Raw genomic sequence first — 9,877 nt, forward strand, 5'->3', positions numbered from 1 at the left:
TTCCCAAGACATTTAACCACTGAAGTAGACATTTATTTATTTCATTCACTTGCACAACTAAATTCCAATTGCTCCGATAAGCGAAGCCCATTTCTTCTAGGCCCAAAATTTGGAGCATTACAGAAAAGTGGTATTCATCAGCCATTTTTGAGCAAAATCAAAGTGTTCATAGTAGCCTTGATAGGCGAGGACAACAGAGAATGAAGACGGAGCAAACTAGTCAAGTCACGGAGGAACACCGAATTTGATTCTTGTTCCCTATCTTTTTAATTTTTTTTGTTGTTATGATGAACATATCGATGAATATTTATGTTGTTGGAATGGTTAATTTAATCATCTTAGCTTGAATTTAATTCATGTTGGTTTGATTGCATTTCATCTTCTTAAATTATTAAAATTGTGTTTATGCTGTTATAGGCCTCGGTAAAATGTTTGATTAAGTAGAATCATGCCTAAGTTATTCTTGCATTACAATTTTGTGGTAACTAATGAATTAACTATTTAAACGGGTTGAAATTATAATTAATTGACACAATACTTAATCAATGCATGTTTATTCTTTTAAGGTAGCTAAAGATTAAATTAGCAATGTATCTGGCGATACACTTGCGTTGCATAACTTGCAAGATTATTGTGATTAAACTGTTTCAAGGTAAGGATACCTTGTTACCTCACATAGTCTTTTATGTTCTTATTAGATTTAATTAATTGTTTGAATTAAAATAGGGATATGAAAGAGATTAGTTCAATTTATTGAGTATCTATGTGTCGTAACATGTTTGCTTATTAAAATATGTTTCATCGTTTGAATTAACATAGGGATATGTTAATAGATGAATAGATTTGTGTAGGTGAGTCTGTTCATAAGTTGGCAAATTATTGAGTTGTCGTGAATTTATTCGTAACAACATAAACATGAGTTTAATAATTCTAAGTTAAAGAAATGTAATTAATCCAACACAATTATGTCACCTTGATTAAATCATATTTTGAAATCGTGCATTAGAACTTTTATTTTTATTTAGTTTAAAATCTTATTTTTTTTAATCACCATTTTCAAAACAAAATATTTTTCTTCACCAAAGTGTTTTAAATTGCATTCATAAATAATTCTTTTCACAGTCCCTGTGGGTACGATAACTCGGCATTTACTTGTCACTTTATTACTTGTTGCGATTGTGTACACTTGTACATTTCTATCATTCCAAGTAGCAGATTCGATGTTGATTAAGTACTTACCTTCCAAGAAAGACACTAAGCCGAGGTTGATCCGATGGGTACTTCTACTTCAAGAGTTCGATCTAGAAATTCAAGATCGAAGGGGAGTAGAAAATTAAGTACCAGATCACTTGTCCAGATTGGAGCCGTAAGAAAAGAATTCTCTTCTTATACCAATTCGAGAGACATTTCCAGATGAACACATACTGAAGGTAAATCATGTCCATAATACCCCTTGGTTTGCTGATATTGCTAACTTTTTAGCTTGTAGTCTGATGCCGATTGATAAGACGTATCATTAAAGGAAATATTTCTTCATGATGTGAAGTACTATTTCTGGGAAGAACCATACTTGTTTAAAAAGTGTGAGATCAAATGATCAGGAGATGCGTGGCAGAAGATGAAATACAAAAGATTCTATACCATTGTTACTCAGCTCCAAGTGGGGGACACTTCGGAGATACTCGTACTGCGACCAAAGGATTGCAAGCCAGATTCTTTTGGCCAACACTATTCTAGGACACATATGCTTACGTAAAGAGTTGTGATCGATGTCAAAGGGTAAAAAATGTCACCAACAGAAATGAGATGCCTCGAACAAACATCATTAATGTAGAATTGTTCGATGTATGGGGTATTGACTTTCTTGGTCATTTCCCTCCGTCCTTTGGTCACAAGTATATATTGGTAGCAGTAGACTATGTGTCGAAGTGGGTCGAGGCTGAAGCTTATCTGAAAAATGATGCTAGGGTTGTGATGAAGTTTTTGGAGAAACACGTGTTCACAAGGCTTGGAACCCCAAGAGCTATTATCAGCGATGAAGGGTCCCATTTTGTGAACAATTGGTTGAAATGGTTATTAGATAAACATGGAGTGAAACACAAGGTCCCTACAGCTTACCATTCGCAGACGAATGGGCAAGTTGAACTGGCGAACAAGGAGATCAAAGGCATACTTGAGAAGGTAGTTTGCCTGAACCGACGAGGTTGGTCCAAAAGACTAGATGATGCTTTATGGGCTTACAGAATAGGATACAAGACACCTTTAGGGATGTCACCCTATAGGCTGGTCTTTGGGAAAGCCTGTCATCTGCCCTTGGATTTAGAGCATAGAGCTTAATGGGCTCTTCGACAACTCAACTTTGATCTTAAGCTTGCTAAAGAGAAAATGATGCTCCAACTCAATGAGCTAGAGGAATTTCGAATGTTCTCGTACGAAAATGCTAAATTACTCAAGGAGAGACTTAAGAAATGGCATGACAAGCACATTCGAGTTCGAGAATTCTAAACAGGTCAGCAAGTCTTGTTATTTAATTCCAGATTAAGGTTCTTTCCAGGTAAACTAAAATCACGTTGGTCCAGTCCATTTAGAATTCATCGCATCTATCCATACGGCGTTGTTGAACTCCAAGGTAAGGGCGGTAATTTTCAAGTTAATGCTCAGCGTCTGAAACATTACTGGGGAGATAAGACTGAATGGAATCAAATCGCATGTTTAAATTTTCTTATTTTCCTTTTTAATAAATGATTTAGGGTATATCTTCGGGATTAGTATGTTTAAATAAATTCTGTCTAGGAGATTGGATCTTAAGCAGGACCGTTTGTGACCCCGCCAATCTTTCTTGGAAATTGATTTTTACATAATTCTCTGAGAAATTATCCCCTAAATGGCAAAATAAATTTTTGGTTTTTCAAATAAAAGGGTCAATTTTGATCTAAGTTTTAAATTGCAACATAATTTCAATTTTTCATTAAGTTTAGGGACTTAATTGAATTATTTTCAAAATTTGGTTGCTCTTTTTAAAAATAATAAAAACTAGATGTTCTTTTTGTAAATATTTTCAAAAGGCTTCTAGAATAAATGTTTTCAGTTTAATAAAAAAAGATGATAATTATTAATATATAATTATTTCTATTATGATATATATTAATTATTATTAACTTTATATAGAGTTAGGATTAGTTTTAATTTAATCATATTTTATTTGATAAGTTTTTTTTCAAATAATAAGAAGATGATAATGTTTAATATATAATTATATCTATTATAATTATATCTATTAATTTTTATCAATTTAGCATAGAATTAGGATTAGTTTTAATCATTTTTAATTTTTGTTTAAATAAATTAATAGCATTAATAATTTAATATGCATATATTTAATTATTAATTGTTATTAACTATGTATAAGATTAGAACTTAGAATTCTTTATTGATTAAATTGTTCTAAGAATTCTACTCTAATTCCTATTCCTTCCTCTATAAATTCCACCCATCTTCCTATTCATCCATCACTCAATCCCCCAAAACACCAAGTACCGCAAGCTCCTAGTGCACATTGCTCGGCTAGCTGCCCCAACTCCATTGCACGCTGCACGTCTAAGCCCCAGCAGTTGTTCCTAGGTGCCTCACCTGCGTCCGTCCAGCTTCACCACACGCCAGGCCTGCTTACCGAAGGTCTCGCACACTACTCCCGCACTACTGCTAGCTCCCTGCTCAGCTTGTGCGCTGCTGCCTGCTCTTGTGTCCATCCGCTCATGCACTCCAATGGCCCTCCAGCACTTGTGTGGCACACACCTACACCAATTTTCTTAGCCGATAACCCTCCAACCTACTCTAAGTTGACCTCTTTTGTTCATTAATTATTTTTAGGAGTTCTTAATTTTTATAGAAAGGGTGGTAAGACAAATTTTTTCTCCTAAATTTGAATTTTATTTAATTATTTAATTTTTCAATTTATTGAATCATTAATAATTTTTATTAATTAAATTTTTGAGAAAATAATTTTTCTCATCTTTTGTTCAGGTTAATCATGCCTCGCAAGAGAACTCGTGCCTGCACCAAAATTAATGAAACACAAAACAAGTTTCATTGTGAAGAAGCTAAAGCAAGATATGAGAGTATCTTCAAAAATCAATAGATGCATCCAGAGAAAGGCTTTACATTGAAAGAGAGTAATTACAAGGTTTTACATTGAAAGAGAGCAACTACAAAGACTTTATGGCATGTATTCGTCAAATTATTGAAACCCTCAATTGAGAATTGTTTTGTGAAAAGAGACCTAGTGTGGATGAGGAATTAGTTCACGAATTATATGCGAGTTTAACCTCAAGCGAGTTGACAGAAGTTCTAGTTCGCGGAATCAAGGTACCAATAACTGCAAACGCTATTAATGAGTTCTTTGAATTGCCTGATTTTGAAAACGATGATTATTCTTCCTTTATAAGCAATATAAAGCCTAAAAACTTGCCAGAAATTCTCGAGGAACTTACAGTTCCAGGTTCTAAGTGGATTGCGTCAAAGCAAGGAATCCACACTTGTCGAAGAGAATATTTGACACCATTCGCAAAGGTATGGTTCTATTTCATCCGATTCAACCTTATGCCTAGTTCACATGGAACTATAATTTCATTAGAGCGAATGGTCTTATTATAGTCCATTTTAACTGGAAATACCATTGATGTGGGAAAAATCATCCTGAGAGAAATGAAAAATTGTGCCGTTAGACATTCTGGCCAAGCCTACTTTCCCTTTGCGATAACAATTCTATGCTTGAAAGCTAAAATTCTTACAAACGTAAAGAAGACAGGCAATAGCCATGGCACAATCACAGAATGGGACCTCTGCTGAATAGCTGGAGATTTTGTTCTACAAAAATGAATTGAAGAAAGTGAGGATCCCAAAGAAGAGGAAGAAGATCCCACAGAGATCGAACCAATGCAATCGGCTGAAGTCCCTGATAAGGTGGAACCACTGGAACCAGAAGTTGAACCTGATGACTAAACTTCAATCTTTAGAGCTCAACCGCCTAGCCCAGATCTTCGAGATGAGCTATCAGAGTTGATGGAGATAATCCAGCATATGCAAATGGCAGCAACAAGCTTACTGGAGATACTCAAAAATAAGAGATGACTCAATGGGAAGTGCTTTTAAGAAAATTTACAATGACTCATTCATTTTTTTCCTGAATTTCTAGATTTTATATTTGAACCATGGAGTCCATTACCGAAGAAGGAGTGAAGTGATTCATGCAAAGGCAATAATGATGGAAAAAAAGATGAGCCGAATTCGGAAGGGTCTGCAAATAAATAAAAAGGGGGACCTTGGCCTTATTTTATTTCTGTTCTTAGGTCATTTTAGGATTAAGTTTCATTAGGAATATTTATTTTCGCATAATAAAGCAAGAGATGGAAATCATGAATAATGAACAAATCGCAAAGTATAAAGTGTGGCAATAGGTATATACATGTCTAGGATTAGATCTAGAGAGAGCTTGATACTTAAGCCGTCAATTTGACTCACCTCCTCTTTCCTAGAATCCTACCTGGTGTATAGTATCTATAACACCCTCACCCGTACCCGACGCCGGGATAGGGTTCGAGGCATTACCAGGACTTTACATTTTGAAACGCACCAATTTGGGTCACCAAGTTTTACTCAAATTTTAAGCTTTTCATCCATGAACAATTCGTCCCTTATATAGGCCTTCGAGGCCTATGACATACCTAGAGGCAGTGCGGGACAAATTCGGGTACGTTCGATAAACCTTAGGCTCATTAGGAAATTTTTCCTTATCATAAAGTGTCACACGCCAGTTTAGGTGGGCTGTGTGGACTCACACGCTCGTGTGACTTGGGGCACGCCCATGCCCTTCAGCCGTGGGCAACACTGACTTATCAATATGGCCAAGGCACACACCCATACTGCCTGCCCGTGGATGACAATGTCTTTTTAACACGGCCATGGTGCACGCCCGTGTAGCCTACCCTTGTACATCTTTGAGCTAAAATTTTAAGTGCAGAGGACACACGGCCATAGCACACGCCCATGGGAGGGAACCGTGTGTCACACACGGCCTAGACACACGTCCGTGTGTCTAACCAAATGAACTCTAATAGGCTATATTCCAAGCCTTTCGTCACCCCTTTCTACTACTTGTGCTTAGTGGTTACCAAATTCAAAGTAAAACACAATTATACACTTGTAAATAATCTTGATTAAACTAGATGTATGGAAACCTCATATCATTTGTTTCATACATGATAGGTTATTTCCCATTTAGTGTTTATGGGTTCCCATGTCACTTTAATTCTTTCGAAATTAGCTCGTTCATGTGACTCATTGTCAATTGGTAACGACCCATCACTTGTAAATAAAACCATGCATAATTTTGTAGGTCATAGCCTACTTTAATTAAGCCAATTTTCGTGGCCATATACAAAGAAATAAACATATTTTTACATGCCTCCATTTGGAAAATCAAATGACACATAACAAAATACTCAAAAATACTATACATGCCATTGAACAAAACAAACAAAGTCTTTATAGCAAAGCTTGTCTAGTTGATAGTGTGTTGACTCTCCAATCGTCTTCCAATCCTTTGGAGTCCTCGAGCTTTGTGAGATAGGGAAAAAGAAGAGGGGCAAGCATTTACATGCTAAGTAAGCTCGAAGAACCAGAAAGTAAACTTGCCGAGTAATTAATACACATCCATATTTAAATCATGAATCATCAATTATGAAACGATTCCCTATCACATGCACTCAATCAATGAGTTAGTTACATAACAAAGCATCGTGTAATTTATGTAGATGAGCTCATCATTCATCATCTTAATGATATATATCATATTAATCCCATTGAGTTTCTAGGAAATCTCGATGGAATACCCATTATCCGTCAATTCTTACGAATGATTATTTCACATATATGCACTCCCGCGTACCTCACATCTCATGGCAGGATTACCAATCTAAATCCCCCATATCATGAACTCATAAGGTGATTTCGGGATTACCAGTCCAAGCTAAATCCCTTATAACGACAAACATCCTTAATGAGCTCGGATCTGAATTACCAGTCCAGGCTAAATTCAGACCCTAATCGGATTACACGTCCGGGCTAAATCCATAATACACACTTATTCTTCAAGGGGCTTGATCATTCAAGGAACACCCATCCAGGCTAGATCCTTTCATACTTGAGATCACAGATTACCCGTCCGGGCTAAATCCTTACTGCAACACATGCAGGATCTCTTTACACATATCAATGAGGGTTTATCCATCGAATTCCCTTTGTCAACCTCATCCGAGACATTGTTCACATGTTACCATCAAATATACATTTCTATGATATTTCATGCTAATAATAAATGCAATCATCATGCATTCATAAATCATTCAATTATGCATATTAGGAGTTTACTTTAAGTTATCTGAACTTACTTGGTATTCTTTTCGGAGTTGTGTTTCGATTATTCTGAAACCTTGCATTTACCTCGATCGGCCTCCGAAATTTGTTCCTCGAGGTCTATAAGAACAAAATTAATTCATTAATACACTACATTATACATTTCAAGTTTAATATCTACCCGCTCCAAATGACCGTTTTGCCCCTAACCTTTCATATTTTTACGATTTAGTCCCTAGGCTCATATAATGAAACACGTGCACTTTCTATCTTACCCAAGCCTAGCTTAGCACTTTTCCTTCTTATGGTAGCCAACATTTTCCATTATTTTCTCATTTCTACCACACATTTGCATCTTTTGCAAAATAGTCCCTATAAGGGTATTTTATGAAAATAAACTAGGAAAAAATGTTTAATACACATTCATCTTTAATATTCCTCCATAATCCATCAAAATACAAGAAACTCATACATGGGTAAATTTTTAAACATGAACCCTAGCATGAAATATGGGTAGAAATGGAGAGAGCAAGCTATCGGAATTTCAAAAATACAAAGAGCATGAAAAATGGGGCTTGGGAGCACTTACTACTGAGCTTGGGAAGCCTGAAAACCCTAGCTATGGGAACCCTTGAAGTTTCAGCAGGACAAGGAAGAGAATGGGCTGATTTTGGTTCATTTTTCCCATTTTATTTCATTAAAATACCAAATGACCAAAATGCCCTTAAGCCCTTTCCTTAAAATTCCATCCATGCAAGCCCATTTTTTGTCAAAAAACTTAGAATTTGGGAAAATTACTCTTCAAGACCTTTTAATTCATAACCCAATGGAATTTCATACAAATTGCTTCTAGAATTCAAGTTTTGCAATTTATTTAATTTAGTCCCTAATTTCCAATTGAACACCTTACTCAAAGAATTTCTTCATGAAACTTTAACACATGCATATACTCATATTCTAGGCCTCATAATAATCATAAAGTAAATATTTTGATGTCGAATTTGTGGTCCCGAAACCACCATTCCGACTAGGCCCTATTTCAGGATGTTACATTTCTCCTCCTTTAAGGACTTTCGTCCTCAAAAGTCTTACCAGAAAATAGATTCGGATATTGACTTCTCATGGTTTCTTCCGGCTCCCATGTAGCCTCTTTTACACCATGTTGATGCCATAAAACTTTTGCTAGAGCCACATCTTTATTTCTCAACTGTTTAACTTCATAAGACAATATCTTAATCGGTTCCTCTCCATAAGTCATGTCTGGTCAAATTTCAATCTCAGTCGGTGAAATTACATGAGAGGGATCTGATCGGTATCTCCTTAACATAGATACATGGAACACCTCATGAATCTTTTCCAATTCGGGTGGCAACGCTAAACAATAGGCTAATGATCCAACTCTTTCGGTGATCTCGTACGGTCCGATAAATTATGGACTCAATTTACCTTTCCGACCAAATCTCAATACCTTTTTCCACGGAGATACTTTCAAAAATATCTATCTCCAACTTGAAACTCAATTTCCTTTCTTTTCAGATCAGCATAAGACTTTTTCCTATCTGATGTCGCTTTTAAACAATCCCGTATCACTTTAACTTTTTCTTCAGTTTCTTTAATTAGATCAACTCCATGAATCTGATTTTCCTTGAGTTCTGTCTAGTACAATGGAGTTCAACACTTCCTGCCATACAAGGCCTCATAAGGCGCCATCTTCAAACTTGTTTGGAAACTATTGTTGTAGGCAAATTCTACCAATGGCAGGTATTTTTCCTAGCTACACTAAAATTCGAGGATGCAATAACACAACATGTCCTCGTGAATCTGAATCATCCGCTCAGACTGGCCATCGGTCTGAGGGTGAAAAGCTCTGCTAAAGCTCAACTTTGTACCCAAGGCTTCTTGTAACTTCTTCCAGAATCTCGAAGTAAACCTTGGGTCTCTGCCAGAAATAATCGAAAATGGTACTCCGTGCAATCTTACTATCTCAGAAATGTACAAATTAGCCAATCTATCAAGAGAATAATCCGTCCTTACCGGGATGAAATGAGCTGACTTTGTCAATTTGTCCACTATAACCCATATGGCATCTTTCTTTTTCAAAGTTAAAGGTAATCCCGTCACGAAGTCCATGGTAACTTTGTCCCACTTCCATTCGGGGACCATACAGGCTGTAACAAACCTGAAGGCACTTGATGTTCAGCTTTAACTTGCTGACATACCAAGCATTTCAATGCAAACTCAGAAACATCTCTTTTCATGCCGTTCCACTAGTACATCTTCTTTAAATCGTTGCACATCTTGGTACTTCCCGGGTGAACAGACAAACAACTGTTATGTGCTTCTTGCAAAATCTTTTGAATAATTTCATTGTCTTTGGGTACACAAACCCTATCTCTAAACATTAAACATCCATCAGGACTAATTCAAAAATCTGACTCAACACCAGACTCACATTGAGCTCTTT

Source organism: Gossypium hirsutum, chromosome A12 (genome assembly GCF_007990345.1).
Source record: "Gossypium hirsutum isolate 1008001.06 chromosome A12, Gossypium_hirsutum_v2.1, whole genome shotgun sequence".
NCBI lineage: Eukaryota > Viridiplantae > Streptophyta > Magnoliopsida > Malvales > Malvaceae > Gossypium > Gossypium hirsutum.